At 42.7% G+C, this 17,876-nt stretch overlaps 1 protein-coding gene across 1 annotated transcript in view; it reads right to left on the minus strand.

The window, feature by feature from the left end:
* Positions 1-6,870, minus strand: part of LATS2 (large tumor suppressor kinase 2) — a 72,649-nt gene extending 65,779 nt beyond the window's left edge. The window contains exon 1 of the mRNA XM_034664964.1: positions 6,621-6,870. The gene's annotated coding sequence lies outside the window, so the exon portion shown is untranslated. The remainder of the gene's footprint in view (positions 1-6,620) is intronic.
* Positions 6,871-17,876: the final 11,006 nt, after the last annotated feature.

The following is a 17,876-nucleotide window of genomic DNA, read 5'->3' on the forward strand; positions in this document are numbered from 1 at the left end:
TTCAAGAAGCTGACTGCTTCCCAACCAGCCAGCATCAGGTTCAACCTGGATGACCTGGGGCAAGTTAAAGGCAATGAATTCTTCCTTACCTCTGAACTTAGCAAGACCATTCTCTCTGCTAGGAACAAATACCACTCCGTCTGGTTCACCTCTTACCATTCTCAGCTGAAAAACCCCCTCCACAGAAGGACCTCCCCGCCCACCCAACCTCAGAGACCCTGGTGTTCACTCACAACCGCATCACAGTGTATAATGAATGACTGATGTGCCTGCTTTCATCTTGAATCACCTCGACTGTAAGGTCTGTGGGGCAGGAGCCTGCCTGTCGGACAGGCGCACAGGACCAAAGAGCATTTGTTAAATGAATGCATGAAGTCACCCAGCACTCCACCCTAAACCGGGGATACGACCTGCCAGTGGTCTAAAGGCGGTACAGGAGAGTGCCTGGCACAAGGCTGAGCACGTGGAAGGCACTCCATATTAACAGCAGTGCTCTTTCTCTGAAGTGTAAGATGTGGGCCCAGGTGAAATGTTCCCCAGTAAAGTTCCCACATAATTATTACATAAAGTTGCATAACACAGTATATTATTCAGTCAGAAAAAGAAATGAAACTTTGACACAGGCTATAACATGGAGGGACCTTGAAAATGTCATGCTAAGCGAAGTAAGCTAGACACAAAGGACAAATACTTCACAATTCTGCTTCCATGAGGCACCTAGTATCTGCAACTTAAGAGAGATCAAGCAGAATGGAGATGACCAGGGGCCAGGGGAATGGGGAGCTATTATTTAGTGTGTGCAGTTTCCTTCTGGATGATGAAAAAGCTTTGAGTATAGACTGCAGTGATGATTGCAGTAACAATGTGAATGTATTTAATGCAACTGAATTATACGCTTATGAACAGTTAAAATGATAAATATGTATATTCTACACTCATACAAAAAATTGTCTAACTATTCACCTTTAGCTAACTAGCATTTGAAGGATGGTTCCCTTGCTACACACAGTGACACATGCAGAGACCGAACCTCAGGACTGGTGCTACCAGGAGAGCAAAGTCCCCTCACAGAGTGGAGTCTAACCTGCCGGCTGCCGCATACGCCCTCCCAAGCACGCGGTCACCCCACTGCCAGGAGGCTGACACACGCAACAGGGAGCAACTTCCAAAGAGCTGAGCTCCTGAGATACTTGGGAGTTTTAAACACTCATATGTCCCACAAACATTCCAGTTATAAAGCCGGCCGGCAGAGGTGAGACCAGATATTTCTGTGTTGGTGTCTGTATTGATGCATGAGCCAAGAAATACCAAGTGGATGAGCCCTTAAACAGAATCCGGATCAGAGGTCTTGGCTTCTTTTCTTTTTGTTTCCCCCTCAACAATTTATTATGAAAATTTTCCAACATACAGAGAAGTTGAAAGAATGATTCAGTGACACCCCATAAACCCACCGCCTGGGGAAGTTTCTTCGCGTAGTGGGAGTAGGAGGTCACCACACACTCTTCTCATGTTCTTCCCATCTTCCACCATCGTCTTACAGACAAGCGCTGGTCCTGGGACCACCACAGGTATTGCCCTGTATGTGTAAGTGAATCTGTAAAATAGCACCTCTGTGCAAACTGTTCCTGCCTGAACAATCTGGAAAGCATGAGACTTTCCCTCGGTCTCATAAAGAAAGCAAGTATTTTCTCAGCTTGAGACCTTGTACTTTAGGTTTTAGTTTGGAGACAGCTGATTTCGTGGCCAAATTATGGCCAAATTATGAACTTGTGAAAGAATTTTTCATGAGAATACTCACCAAAGATTGCAGCTGGAAACGAGCTACTCTGACACACTACTATATCATTTTAATAAGTTCTTTCATCAAGAACTTTCTAAATATGACCCTAAAGCCTCATGAATGTGGATTTTTAAAAAGGGGGTATCAGGGGCGCCTGGGTGGCACAGCAATTAAGCGTCTGCCTTCGGCTCAGGGCGTGATCCCGGGGTCCTGGGATCGAGTCCCACATCAGGCTCCTCTGCTATGAGCCTGCTTCTTCCTCTCCCACTCCCCCTGCTTGTGTTCCCTCTCTCGCTGGCTGTCTCTATCTCTGTCAAATAAATAAATAAAATCTTTAAAAAAAAAAAAAAGGGGGTATCAAGCAAAGTAAATCTAATTTTGGAAATTCATTTGGCATCCTCAATAAATTTAAATATACTTTAGAAGAAACTATTAGACAGCAGAATTTTAAAACTATAACACAACTCAGAAAACAAAAACACCTCATTTTCAAACCTGGAACTGAGACAACTACTTAGAAGAGGTGGCTCATGTAAAAATGTGAGAGCAACATCTGAAGCATTCCTTAATTTGGCCCTCTCAAACCCAACTCCAATCCTGGAAAGTGCTATCAGATGTTCACGAACTTTCATTCTAATTTCTGTTAGTGCTTCATGAACCCACACTGGATGCTAAACACACATCAAGCACCAACCACAGAATCAATCAGACCCATGTCTCTAGAGACCCACACTGATGACAAACACTGGCATTTTTTAAAACAGTGTTTCTTGGACCTAAAATTCCAGTTATTATTTAAATCATATCCTTACTATAATTAACTAGCAAAGTTGAAACTAAGTCAGGCAGACGGGTCAGGCGTCCAGCCAGATGCTGAACATCAGAATCACAAACTACCATGCTGGCGTACCTTTCCAGTACTGTCCAGGCCAGGAAACCGCACAACAGTGGCTCCCCCTCGTAATGAGGGTCTTTGAGGAAATCAATGATTACATTCCTCTGGGGATCCAGGAAAACTCTCCAATAAAGAGTACAATCACAAGGTTGTAGTGGGTTTAGAAGGGCCATATGCATGCCAAATACTTTGCTGAGTATTATGAGGTCTCACCCAGGTAGAACAGGGTCTCACCTCTAAATAAGCTTACAATCTAGAGGAAAAACAAACCATCACATTCTCTATTAGCTCTGTACCTGATATCTGTGGGATATGTATACATGCATTATGAACAATGGCATAAAAAAATGGAGCCACAGAAGTTTGTACTTAAGATGACCACACAGAATGATCAGGTTATAGACAGATTTATTATCCATTATTTCCAGCATTCGTAACAGCAAGCAACTGTACAGGATGGGTCTCCTTATCTTCAACTCCATACCCCAATAAGGTTTTCAATCTTTGAGAAAGCCCTGCTTCCTCCCCCTCCAAATCTCAGACATTCGCCAGCTAGGGAGTCAGAACCCCCATCCCATTTGAGAGTCCTTGCTATGGACAGAGGTAATACTGTGACTGTCCTAAGAATCCCAGTACGTGTGCCTTCCCAGTACATGTGCCTATTTGGAGAAAATCTACTAGGGAAAGGATTGTTTCACCAAAACTGGAAAAGCTAAAAGGCTATGATTTGATGAAGGAAGAAATGTGAACCTATTCTTAGAGTCTGGAACTTCCTGTGAAAAGGATCAAACATAGAAGAGAAAAATAAATAGGCTGATAATGTTGGGGAGGGGGCAGGTACTGCCTGGGTACATGTAATGAAAACATAGGAATGAGACTTCTGAGGTAGGATGATGTTAATTAGCAATGAAACCTGATGGTTCTTAACATTCCTAATCAGGAAAACTGCTTGGAGGCAGGGAGGCCGATACTCTGGAGGCCCACTCCATTCAAGAGCCAACTTACATTCATAAGATCTTTACCATCCTTGCTAATTAAGAGGTCCACAGAATCTACCTATGCCACAAGAGAGCAATGATTAGCTCACAATAAATATAAACCACTGCTACAAAAGATGAGATTATTCACTTATCCTCCAGAAATAGTCCTATGAATGTCAAAAATTAGCACATGGGCAAAAAGTATTTAATTAAGAAACCATTTGTCACAATTAGGTTGACATGGTCTAGATAGTAAGCAACAGAAGGTTTTCATATACTGAATGGTAAACACTAACGTCAAATTTCTGTCCTAATTTTAGTATCACAACCATTATCTTTATTTCCAACACTACCTTGTTTGAGTAATACTTCAAAAACGAAACTATAGATGAAATAACATGTTTTAAAAATACTGAGAGAACAGCCGACTTAGTGAAGCCAGTGGCCCAAACACCAGGAGCCATTCACAGGTGCCCAACCCCTTCATTCTGCTGATCCTTTTTCAAGCAGATTTACAGTCAAGACAAAGTAAAGGCACTGAGTTATCTTCTGTATTTCTTCAAGTCATTTTGTAAAAGTCAGTGGGGAACATTGTTTAGAAATTTAACATTATAATCATGAAATAAAATATAAAAGCAGCTTTTTTTTATTTTAAAGACTTTTTTAAAAAAAGATTTTATTTATTTATTTGACAGACAGCCAGCAAGAGAGGGAACACAAGCAGGGGGAGTGGGAGAGGAAGAAGCAGGTTCCAAGCGGAGGAGCCTGATGCGAGGCTCGATCCCAGAACGCCAGGATCACGCCCTGAGCCCTGAGCAAGGCAGACGCCCAACGACTGAGCCACCCAGGCGCCCCTAAAAGCAGCTTTTCAAAAACTGTGTTGGTCTGGTTTACCTAATACAAAGCAGAACACCCTCGCCCCCCTTCAAAAGCTTTCCAGAATCCTTCCTAAGTGTTTATGGTGAATTTATCAGCTAGAACACCTGCACCCCCCCATCCCCACCCCAACACACAGTGGGATTTAGAAGCCTAGGGCTGGCTATTTACAACACAGCATTTAAAATAACAAGGCATCTTATTGTAAAAACATTCCCCTCCCACCAAAGGAAAGTCCCTCCCATCAACCCTGTGATTTGCTAAGGAAAGAAATATGTACAGTTCCAATTTACACTTAGGTCCAAACTATTTCCAGCTAGATGGAGAGGCTAGTAGAATCCTTTCCAGTTCTAAAATTCCATGACTCTAGGAATTCACCTTAATACTTTTGCATGAGGTCTTCTGTTCCGATACCATTTTAAATTGCTTTACATTTTAAGATTTATTAAATGTTTAGCAATTTTAATTTCAAAGGAATGCTGGTGTACTCATTAAACAGTGTTCTATATACCTGGATAAGGAGACCAAATTTTACGAGAGGCTGAATAACAGTGTCTTGTTAATTATAATTTAAAACAGACTTTCTTAAACGGTCTCTGCATTCTTATTTTGGAAGATTGTTCTGTTACTACCTTATTACAACAGCTGCTAAAGGAAAAAGTAAAAGATACAGGCAGCTTAGTCTCTTGACTTAGCACTCAAAAATGGTGATCCATCATGGAGGGATTTATGCTGAGATTCAACTAACTATATGGAGCAAGATCTACTTAGTACAAATTTCCTAAAAATAAGCCACGAGTTGCTTTCTCCATTATTAAAGGCAGGCTCCTCATCTACTAATTTGAAGTTTAAACAGAACACCTGTACAAAGACAGTACGCATTTTGTGACCTTCCATTCAAATTTCAGTACATTTAAGTTTCTTAGTAAAACGTGGGCCAGCTTTCCTTTAAAATGTAACATATTTGCCGAATACTTTGGGAAGAGAGCTATTTGGCCACTGAATTTTTATCTGCCAAATGTATAGTCTCTGGCTTAAGAGTACCGTTAAACAATTTTTAAAAGTCTAGATTACTATTAAGAGCACGCTTACTTATATCCTACATACGTGTGAAAATGTAAAAGTTCTTGTTTAAGATTTTGTCACAATAAATCTATAAAGTATACTTTCACGGTTATGATTGAAAGAAAAAAATAACTTCTCATTCGAAGGGCTCATAACATACAGTCAGCAGCCTAGGACACCCGGGCCCCTGTGCCGTCAGGTGAGTTTCACCTTCTTTGGGGGTTCTACCTTCCCCGCCTTCCCCTGGGGCACCAGGGACTCGAAATCTACAAACGACAGGTTTGCTCCGGGCTTGCACTCCCGCCCAACCCCGCGAGCCAGACTGCACCCCGAGAGAGATGCTCTTCCTCAAATTCCGAAGGCAGGCTTGCGGAGAGGTGATTGGCAAAACGCGAATTAACTCAGAATCCGCATCTCCGGAGTCCGGCAGGGGAACTAACTGCACGTGAGGTTGCATCAGAAAAGACAAGCTCCAGAAAGTCGGCTAAACTAGGGCGCAGGAAAGGCATGTTATGCAACGGCCGCCGCTCTCACGGCCGCGAAAGCGTCCCTGAAGCTCGGGCTGCGACCCGCGAGGACCGGGAGGCAAACTTGGAGAGATCGAAGCGAGCGCGGGCCGGGCAAAACCGGGAGCTCTGCGGGCTGCACCGCCCGTGCGGGGCGGGTGGGGGGACGACCGCCGGCCCAGCGGGGACACGACGCCGCGGCCTATGGGGGGACGACCGCACGGCCCGCGGCGGACGACGGGCGCGGCCTCTGTGGACGGCGGTGCAGCGGACGCGGGATTCCGACTGCTGTCGGGCCCCCAGGGGCAGGGCGCAGGGCTCCGCTCGGGACAAACTTCCTCTGCCGCCCGGCTCCCCGCCCCTCGGCCGGGCCGCCCCGCCGAGTCGGGCGCCCCTCTCGGAGCCGCGGCCCGCAGCAGCCCGAGGGTGGGCGCGGGGAGTCCCAGGGCCCCGCTGGAAACTTCCTAGCCGCCCCGCCTTGGCCCCTAGCCACACACCCCCCGCCCCTGCCCCTTCACCTCCTGGGGCGCGGTCTACACCCTCCGGGGCGTCCTCGTCCGTGGCTCCGGGGCCTCGCGCGCCGGGGGACCGGGCGCCAGTGGCAGGAGCTGCTGCTGGCCCCACGGGTAGGGGGGAGCCCCGGGCGGCCGGCGCGGGCGGCGGCTGCTCCATCTTCCCGGGGCGCTCACGCCGAGGTTCCAGCGCGCAGACCCAAGTGGGACATTCGCTACATTGTTGGCATTCCACGGGCGTCACGTGACCCCGCCTCCCGCGTCACTCTCGGCCGCATACCAGCCCGGGCGGGGCGCCTGCGGCCCTGGCTGCTCAGCGGCCGGCCCGCTCCGCCCCGCTGCTGCTTCCTGCCTCCCGGTCGCGGCCGTCCGCGCCCGCCGCCACCTGCCCGCGGCCTCCCCGCCGGACTCTTGCGGACTTTCTTGCCACTTTGTCATCCGCCCCCAGCTCCAGTATTGCCCCTTCGACTGCACTGGTATAAGCGTTGGTAACTCTGTCGTTAAAGCCACTGTTTTCTTAAGCATCTCACACCAGCCCTGGCAAAGAAAGTAAGTTAACAGGCCTGAAGGAGCCACCAAGTTACCAAATAGGTGTCAGCTGTTCAAAGTAAGGGCAAAAGAGGACAGACAGCTTAGTCCGTGGAATCAAGTAATAAAGGACGTTCAAATGTATATCCAAAATTAGTTTTAATTTAATCAAACCTCAGTGCTGTGGATATTTTGTTTATGAGAAATGTTTCATGATGTGAAGAACTAGATAGAAATGTATACGAACAAGTGAGATTCTGAGTTTTGCATTTCTGTTTGGGGGCTACGGATGTGTTACAAGGGCATATGCAAGGGTTGTGCGAAGATGTGAATAGAAATAATAGCCTGGAAGCCAAACCCTTAATCTACTTGTGGACTCTCCTGACATCATACTTCCTACCACCTACAGTCTGTGTCAGGTGATGGTGAGGGCTAATATTGTTTTAAAAGCCAGTCCGATTTCCTTTTTAACTAATAAACTCTTGTGAAGTTCTTAAATTTTAATGTGAAAAGAAACGGTAATGAAGGTCATTATCTCTGGAAGTTTTAACAACCCTACCAGTCCACTATTCCTCTAATTCCCGCCCAGGCTTTCAGACCTGCCTGGGTCAAGGAAACTTCCTAGATCACTCTCCTGTTTTCTCTCCTCTTTGAGCTCTGGTAATTAAATCAATTATTGTGCGGCTTAGGGTTCGATTTCATTTTTCAGTCTTATCCTGTGCTCTAGCCAGGCATCTTGCACCGTGTAAGTCCCCAGTGGATATTCTGTAATTGAGTCCCTCTTGCACTCACCTGGGTACCTTTTAACTCGTACATTGACCTTACTCTCTCCTCCCCAGCGCCAGGCCGGCAGACTGGCTGCCCTTCTTCTTTGTGTGTGTTTAAAGGTTCTGCCCTTGCTTTCTTCAAAGATGTAAACATAATTAAATAAACACTTTTTGTCAAAGAAATATTGCAGATAAAAGGAATTGAGAGACTTAAAATTATGAATAAACCCCTAATAAAATTTTAGAATTACACTGACCCTTAAAGCATTGTTTGCAAGAGTGAAAAATCAAGAAGAACCTAAGATATCCAGCAATAGGGAATAATAGGGAAATAAAAGGTAGATATTTAAGTGACGAAAAAGCTAAGTGAATGAATTAGCTCTATACTTTTCATAGGATAAATGATAGAATTCAAATTGTAGAGTGGAAAAAAAGCAAGTTGCAGAACTATATATACATTACGATACCATATTCATAAATAAAATGCCACAGAACCTATACTAATCAATACTTTTATAAGTATAGACATGGAGACTGCAAGAAGATGCACCAAATTCATGATGGCTGTTGCCTATGTAGAAAGAAGGAGGGACATTAGACTGAGAAGAGTAGAATGAGGACTTCAACTTTACCTCCAATATGTTATTTCTTTTATTAAAAAAGTGATGCAAAACTGTCAAAATCTTAATATTTGTTGATTCTGGGTGACTAGGTTCAATCATGTGTGCTGTGTTGTTCTTTGTGCCTTTAAAAAAACATCTTTTATATATATATATTTTTTTAAAGATTTTGTTTATTTATTTGACAGATATAGAGACAGCCAGCGAGAGAGGGAACACAAGCAAGGGGAGTGGGAGAGGAAGAAGCAGGCTTCTAGCGGAGGAGCCTGATGTGGGGCTCGACCCCAGAACGCCGGGATCACGCCCTGAGCTGAAGGCAGATGCTTAACGCCGGGATCACGCCCTGAGCTGAAGGCAGATGCCAGGCGCTCCTAAAAAAAAGTCTTTTTAAAGTCTTCAAATATCTACATATAAAACAAATTGGAAACAAGTAAATTTCTAAATAGAAGCTTGCTTGGAGGGGTGCCTGGGTGTCTCAGTCAGCTAAGCATTTGCCTTCAGCTCAGGTCATGATCCCAGGGTCCTGTCCTGGGATCAACCCCTACATGGGCTTTCTGCTGAGTGGGAGCCTGCCTCTCCCTCTTCCTCTGCCTGCTGCTCCCCCTGCCTGTGCACAAGTGCTTGTGTGCTCGCGTGTGCGCTCTCTCTCTCTGTTAAGTAAATAAATAAAATCTTCAAAAAAATAAAAAGCTTGCTTGGACAAATTGACACACCTATGCAGGAGAATATTATGATTAATGGTAGTGTTTATTGTTATTCTGGATATGTGTTTATTGATATGTAGTCCTTAGGGTTTTTGTTTTTTTTATTTTTTGAGTACTTCTATGAGTCATGGACTAAACCAGGCACTGGGGATACCATGGAGAGGAAAACCACATGATTTATCCCCTGCACAGTTTTGCAGATGTGTTGGGGAAAAAAAAAAGTGGTATCTAATTTTGAAAATAATATAAGTATACATATTTATATTTTAAAATATACATACAAAAATATACATTATAGAACATATAATATGGAATTTTTAAAAATATACATATATAGGGGCGCCTGGGTGGCTCAGTTGGTTAAACAGCTGACTTTGACTCAGGTCATGATCTCAGGGTCCTGGGATCCAGCCCTGCCTCTGGTTCTGCACTCAGCAGGGAGTCTGCTTGTCTCTCTGCCCTTCCCCCTGCTCTCTCTCTCTCTCAAATAAAATCTTTAAAAAAAACAAACAACAAATATATATATGCTTTTTTTTAAATCCAGAAAAGTATGCAGCCAAATGTTAAAAGTTGTAGTTTCTGGATGTAGTCATTCTGGGTAATTTTTTGTTTTATTTCTTTTTTTTTAATATGTATTTGATTTTTTAAATTAAGCTTTTAATTTTAATTAATTCCAGTGTAGTTTACATCAGTGTTACATTAGTTTCAGGTATACAATATAGCGATTTAACAATTCTGTACTCAGTGCTCAACACGATAAGTGTACTCTTAATCCCCGTCACCTATTTCACCTCGGTGATTTTTGTCTCATAGCTGTTAATACTTTTAAACAGAATAATTAACAACAAAAATTACATTTAATTAAATAATCAACTAAATAAGTATATCCACAGAATGCGTCCAGTTGAGAAGAGGAGAAAAGAGAGAGATAACACAAGTCCCGCTGAGCACAAAGCCTACAGCAGTGGCAATGTTACAATGTATAAATTAATTAACATAGTATGTATACAGGGACACATGGGTGACTCAGTCATTAAGCAGCTTCCTTTGTCTCAGGTCATGATCCCAGGGTCCTGAGATGGAGACCCTCATTGGGCTCCCTGCTTGGCGGGAAGCCTGCTTCTCCCTCTCCCACCCCCCATCCCCCGCTTGTGTTCCCTTTCTGCTGTGTCTCAGTCTGTCAAATAAATAAATAAATAAATAAATAAATAAATAAATAAATAAAATCTTTTTAAAAAACCAAAAAACATAGCATGTATATAAATGTATGTGTGTGTCCTTACTCTGTAACAGCTGTTGCCCTAAATCTGTGTATTCTCATTTAATGTTCTAGACATCCATGTTATTAACCCTATTTTTCTGGAAGAGGACCCTAAAACACAGAGCCCCAGTAAGCCCCAAATCCAAGAGCTGGGATTCAAACCTTGATAGATCTGACTCTAAAGCTTAAAATCATGGACCAAGAATCATGATTACAGGGGGGCCTGGGTGGCGCAGTCGTTAAGCATCCGCCTTCGGCTCAGGGCGTGATCCCGGCATTCTGGGATCGAGGCCCACATCAGGCTCCTCCGCTAGGAGCCTGCTTCTTCCTCTCCCACTCCCCCTGCTTGTGTTCCCTCTCTCACTGGCTGTCCCTCTGTCAAATAAATAAATAAAAATAAAATCTCTAAAAAAAAAAAAAGAATCATGATTACAAGGAAACTTAAATGACTCCCTTATGCTTTGTCTGGGGGAGGAGGAACAGGCTTTTGGGCTCTGTGCAGTGAGAAAGAGGGGAACTCAAAGATGTGTCTCCAGCACCAGCCAGAGCAGAGAGAAGCTGTGGATCCACTCCCTGGCCAGTCCCCTGCAGTTGTGAGGCCAGGATGTTTTAGAGGTTCTCACTGAGGCCTCTGAGGAATATGCCCTAATACTACCTACCTGCTCCCCACCCTCTCCCTAAGCTTCCAATGCAAGAAACCTGATTATGGCTCAGCCTCTTTATGCCTTAGTGCCTGAAAAGCAGGCTCTAGTCTTAAAAGCCCTAAAAAACCAGATGAGCTACACTGATTTAATTTGTTTTATACCCATGTATTTTGTTTTCTTGATTAGATTATAAATTCCACAAGAACAGTAACCATATTCTTCCCCGAGACTACATATAAAGAACTTCTTTACCTGTTAATTTGAATATATTGAACACACTTTAATATCTCAAATATCAAAATGTAACCACCTTTTTCTTGAAACCAATGACTACGGAGCCACCAAAAAGATCTAGTCATTCACTGTTGTTCAGAGTTTTCCATTCTGCTAACTTGTAGCAACTTCCATCCAGAGAAAGGGTTAACAATATCATCTCTATCAGAGCTAGGGGCTCTGTTTCAATGATGAACTCTTTTTTAACCTTTTTTTTGGTAATTGTAATAAAATATACATAATTAAAATTTTTCATTTTAACTAATTTTAACTGTACAGTTCAGTGCCATTAAGTACATTCACAATGTTGTGCAACCATCATCACCACCCATCTCCAGAACTTTATCATCCCAAACTGAGACTCTTATCTGTTAAACAAATCCCATTCCTCCTCCCCTTCTTGTTTGTTTGGGGGCTTTTTTGAGGGATTTCTTTGCAATTAGTTTTGCCTCAGTTAGGTAATCAACTCTTTTTTTTTTCCCCTCTCTGCTATCAAGATTCCAGTCTCTAGTTAAATACCATACCTTACTAATTTTCTGCTTTTAATTTGCTATTGGGTAAGAAAGATTACTTATCAAAATTGTATGTAAAGTAAGAACTAATAGAACTTCTCATTCCTAAAGGGCTTTCCTCTGCAAGGAAGAACGAGGAATTTGTGATGGCTATTTCAAATGTTAGAAGGCCTTTTGCTTCTTCAGTTTCTGGACATTTCCCAAAGGGTATATATTGTAGAAAGTCAGACTTAGAGACAAGTAGATTATTATTGTTTTTAAGAGAGTAATAGATTACTAGACAGCAGATGAATGACCAGAAATGTATTATATTTGGCAATTAAAAAAAATCTTTATTTAATAGGAACCTATTTAATAGTTTCCACCTCTAGGTTTCTTTCCACTTTTTTTCAATTTTTGTAAAATACATCTAACTTACAATTACCATCTTAACCATTTTTAAGTGTACAAACTCTTATGTTTCACAATAATGAAAACAGTTCTGATACCAGAGGAGAAAATCTCCAGTATTAAGTTTTCATTCTTACACATGTTTTCTAATACTAAAATCATGAAAGAGTAAAATTTTCCCTGACTTTGGTTTATTTCTAATTGCTTTCACCATTGTGGAAAACAGGACTTCGTGGAAAACTTGGTAAAACTGTCTGGGGTGTGTTTAGGAGAAGGCCCAGGGTCCCAGCAAGCCTTCTACGGTGGCCACCTGGCCAGTCTCTGCAGACCTGCCTTTCCAGCCCGCCAACACCACGGAGCACAGCCTCATTCTCCACATAGCCGCTCTGCTTCTCAGATGAGTAATAAAGTATGTGATTGCATAAGTCAAAATTGCTCAAGAGTTTAAGAAGATTTGTTCCCAGAAGACCTCAAAGAAACACTGTCAAGATAAAAATCACATTCTGTATTTAGAGAATTCTTATGTTGACACTTTACATTATTAAGAGACGAATTGCTAAAACAAATTTTCTTTTCTTACCACATCCTCCGTTAGCTTACTTTTTATGCTGAGTGAGCTATGACAGCAACACCAGCTATTTACTTATTTCTCATTACGTTTATAGTTGGCTGCAATTTCTGTTTTATTTGCAGACATGAGCAGCATGTTGTTATGTCTGTAACTGAAATAAGAATCCCGCTGAAAAGGTCTATATGCTCCTATATGTTCTAAAAGCTTCCATTCAAATTTTTAATTAATTAATTAATTAATTTTTTTTAAAAGATTTTATTTATTTGCTTGTCAGAGAGAGCGAGCACACACAAGCAGGGGGAGCAGCAGGCAGAGGGAGAAGCAGGCTCCACACTGAGCAAGAAGCCTGATGTGGGGCTCAAATCCAGGACCATGGGATCATGATCTTAGCCAAAGGCAGGTGCTTAACCAAATGAGCCACCCAGGCATCCCTCAAATTTTTAATTTAATCTTTTGTGGTAAACATTGGTAATACTTGCTTTAGGAAAAACTAAAAGTCTAAGGCTCAAACTCTCCTCTCCACATCAATTTCAATAGCAAAATTAACATTTTCAAAGGGAAATGTCTGAGCTCATCTAAATTGACAATAAATATTTAATTGGGTAATTGTAAAAGAAACATTTTCATGGTCTATTTTTAACTTTAAATGTTTTGGTTGTTATCGAACAGTGCTTTTAAGACTATGTATTTTCTTTTGTTAATAAGATCTGGAAAAAACAACAATCGCATGTGTTATAGTTAGATGCTTGATAAATGGGTTTGGTTGATACAAACCCTGATGAGATGATGATACGGTGATTTCACATGCAGAAATGGAAGGAGGCCAGTGACAGACAGCCTGCCCAATTTCAAAGAGCGCAGGGAAATCTGTACAAGTCAGGAAGCAGTCACACAGATAGTATTCGATAGCTAGCAACTTCAGAACAGAAAGAGTTTCTCAGTTTGGGGCTGAAACTTGAAAAACATCCCAGAGCTGATATCCCTCAGAAAGAGGTGAGAGAAAGAACTAAAGTTTAAGGTAAAGACACTTGGAAGGAGAGAAGGGCAGTAGCAAAGTCATGGGAAAGCCTGGTATTTCAGGCATGCGGAGAATGGACAGAACGGAGAGAGTAGGGAGCATGGTAGAGAAGCAAGGCCGTGAAGTAAACAGAGAAGTTGGGAGGAGCAGATGGTATCACTCTGTGCTTCCACACCGTCGAATTAATGCTTGGGGAGGAGAGAGGAGCTGAAAGAATATTGGGGAGACACCACGGGGAGGGGGGGTGAGGGAAAGTTAAACTGAGCTCAGGCAGAGAGAGGAGATGAGAGGACAACACTCTGGTGGGAAGCATCACAGTGCCCAGAGTTCACACAATGAAAGAACGGAACAAGGTTTTTGTCTACACTGAAAGGTGACCTCAAAGAAAAACAAGATCTTGAGTTTGCCTATCTTTTCTCCCTGGTATTTTGCATACACAGGAATTCTGGGTGTGTTCATGGGTAAGAAAGTTATAACTTGCATTTGGAAGTCCCACATATTCATTTCTACACTTCCAACCAATGCTAGACATTTTCACATCTGTGGCTTGACAAACTTTCAAAGTCAAAGTGGCCTAAAATGGAACACATACATTCACTCAAATATTGATCATGCATTTACAATATGCTAGTCTTGTCACCCTCTTCAGCAGTACCTAATTTGTTCAACACATTGGGTGCCCAGATGTGGTAGGCACCAGGGACAAAATACTGAACACAGGCATTCTCATGGAGCTTATAAGTCTACTGGGAGAGGTAAATAATAATGAGGTAATGCTACAAACATGGAAATTTTGGATTGTGGCTAGTACTATAAAGGAGACACAACTATCCATGAGATTTTATAAAAGAGGGGATGTGACCTGGTCTAAGAAATCAGGAAGCACTTTAGCTGAGATGTAAAAGATGCAAAGAAATTAACAGGATGGACAGGAAAAGCATTCTAACAGAGAGAACTACCTGTGCAAAGGCCCTGTGGGGGAAGGAACATAAGGCACCACTTCAAATGCTAAAAAAAGACCATTGTTATTGGCATGCAGAAGTAAGGGGTGGGAGATAAAAGGTGAGGATAGAGAGGTAGACAGGGGTCAGGCTTTGTAGGGCCTTGTGTGTCACTTTAAGGATTTTATTCTTTATACTCAGAACAATGGGAAGTCATGAAAGGGACATGATGGAATGACATGATCTGATGTGTTTCCAAAAGATCACTCTGGGGGCTGAGGGAAGGAAGAGTGGGAGCTGAGAGGAAGGGGGCAAAGACTGGTCGAGGAACGAAGTCATATAGCTTGGGCTAAGATGGTAGCTTTGGACGAGGAAAAGAGTAGGTGAAACGGAGAAATAAAAATGGGATCAGCTGTATGGCCCAAGGGAGAAGGAAGTGGCTCCTAAGTTTCTAACTTCTCAAACTGGCGGGCGATAGTGCCATCCATTGCACTGAGATCCTGCATTTGGTTTTGGAGCTATCATTTGGGGTGGAGTGGAGTGAATGGAGGTGTTATGAAGGCATTTGTAGACACCCATTCATAGCTCAGAAGAAATCTGATCAGGAGATCCAACCTTGTGAGTTGCCTGCAGATACTGCAGGTGGCCACTGAAGCTGGGGGTGTAGAGGAATTTGCCCACAGGGAAAGTGTAGAGGGAGAGGGGGAGGGGACTTGGATGTTGAGGAAATGCAACATTCCACGGTGAGTAGAGCAGGGTGAGCCTGCACAGGAAACAGACAAGCTGCCAGGGAGCTGGAAGTCAATGTGGTTTCATAGAAACAAAGGAAAGAGTGTTTCAGGGAAGGCGGGATCAACAAAGATGCAAGCTCCTAAAAAGTCAGGTAAAATGAGAACTGAAAAATTTCCGTTGGATTTAAAGACCTGGCAATCTTTGGAACCTTAGCGGAGAGCTCTCTCTTGGAGGGCTGAGGAGGGAAGACATTAGATGGGAAATATTTGTGATGAGTAAGGTGGCAAAGAAATGAGGAAATGAAAGTAGCTGGAGGACAGTGAGGGTTCAAGGGGAGAACATGTTTTCAATGGGAGAATTCTGCTGCTGTAATAAATTACCACACAATTACTGACTTGCAGAAGCACATATTTGTCACCTTACCACCTTGTAGGTCTGCAACGCAGGTGAAGAATGGGATGGGAGACCCGGGCATCACCGTTCCCTTTCATTTTTAGACCAATATGACAGCTTAAATGGGTTCCCCTCCTTTCAGTTTCATCTTTTTCCCATCCGTTCTTCACAGCCCGAAGCCACATTAGTTTTCTTAATGTGCAGCCTACTCAAAAACCTCCAGGAGCTCCCCACTGCCTATCGAACAAAGCCTAGACTCTTTGATAATTGACAAGCCCTCCATGATGAAGTGAAAAAATGTATTTCCAGGCTTCTTTTGCATTCTTTGACCCTGTGTGTGAATGAGTGCTGGTGTGTGTACCCTAGACCTCCATGCAAACGAAATGGCTGTTTCCTGCTTGGAGTCTGCCTCCGTGCCTGCTCATGCCTTGCCAGGCTTGGCTGTCTACTCCCCACTTTCCTTCCTTGTTGAAATCCTACTCCCATGTGGTAGGTAGCCGAATGCTGCCTCCCCCCAGAATATTCATGCCTTAATGCCTGGGGCCTGTGAATGTTACTCCACATGGCAAAAGGGACATTGCAGATGTAATTAAAATTACAGACATTGAGATGGGGGAGATTATTTTGTATTATTCAGGTGGGGCCCAGTGTAATTAAAAGGGTCCTTAAAAGTGGGGGAGAACAGATGCTACAACATGGGAGGGATTTGATCTGCAACTGGCTTTGGAGATAGAGGAAGGGCCATGATCCAAGGAATATAGTGGCCTCTAGAAGCTTTGTAAACCCCTCAACGTATAGCCAGCAAGAAAACAGGAACCTCAGTCCTACAACCACAAAGAACTGAATTCTGCTAACAACCCAAATGGACAGGAAATAGACTCCCCCTCCTAGAATCTCCAGAAAAGAATTCAGCCCTGACAATATCTTGGTTTTAGCCGTTGAGATCCGTGTTGGACTTCTGGTCTTCAGAACTGTAAGAGAAGACATTTTTGTTGCTTTAAACCACTAAGTTTGTGGAATTTGTTGTGGCAACAGAAGGAAATTGCTACACCCTCCTTCATGAGGTTTCTCCTTTACTAGACACTTTCTAATTCACTGTCTCCAAGAAGCCGTCCTTGACTGTCTAAGTCAGAAGTAACAGCTTTCTCTTCTTTTGAATTCCCAGCAGGACTGTGTAGGACTTCTCTCCTGATGAGAAATGGTCTGGTATCCTGGTCATTTGCAGACTTGTCCTAATGCTCCTGTTAGACTTCTAGCTCCTTGAGGTGAGTGAGCGCTCAGGATTTAGGTGCATATAGTAGCCACCACAGTATTTAGCCCCTTGCCTAGTACACAGAAGCTGCTCAATAATTGTTTTTGTTTTCTTTTGTTTTTACTAATAAACGAACAAATGGAAATCCCTGTAAAGATGGCAGATGTAAAATAACCATAATAAGTGTACCCTTTCTCTTGTTTTTTCCCTTATGTTAGATATAATTATCTTAACTTTGAAATTAGAAGCCATTGCTTTACTATCATCGGTAGCCCCAAACCATTTGAATATTTACTATTAACAGAAAATATTATTCCCATCACATAATTAATTTCAATTAGTTATATTTCATGCCTTTCCTCAGAAGCAGACCTTGGAATTTCAGGGAATTGATAATAAGTGAGAATGGATAAAGAGACATGTTTACCTGTAAATGGCTGCTGACAACCAAAGTATTATTTTTTTTAATATTGCTGAAAACAACCAGTTACATTCACACCAAGCAGGATTTGGTTTACTTATGAAGGGCTAAGTCTGATTTTAATGTTTCTTTTCCAGGATGGAATTATGAGGGAAGAAAGAGTACAATAGTGAATTTAAATGATATTTACACTTAGAAAGAGAAAAATGTGTTTAAAAAAATAAAAGTTCCCCCA

This window comes from Ailuropoda melanoleuca, chromosome 7 (assembly GCF_002007445.2).
Source record: "Ailuropoda melanoleuca isolate Jingjing chromosome 7, ASM200744v2, whole genome shotgun sequence".
NCBI lineage: Eukaryota > Metazoa > Chordata > Mammalia > Carnivora > Ursidae > Ailuropoda > Ailuropoda melanoleuca.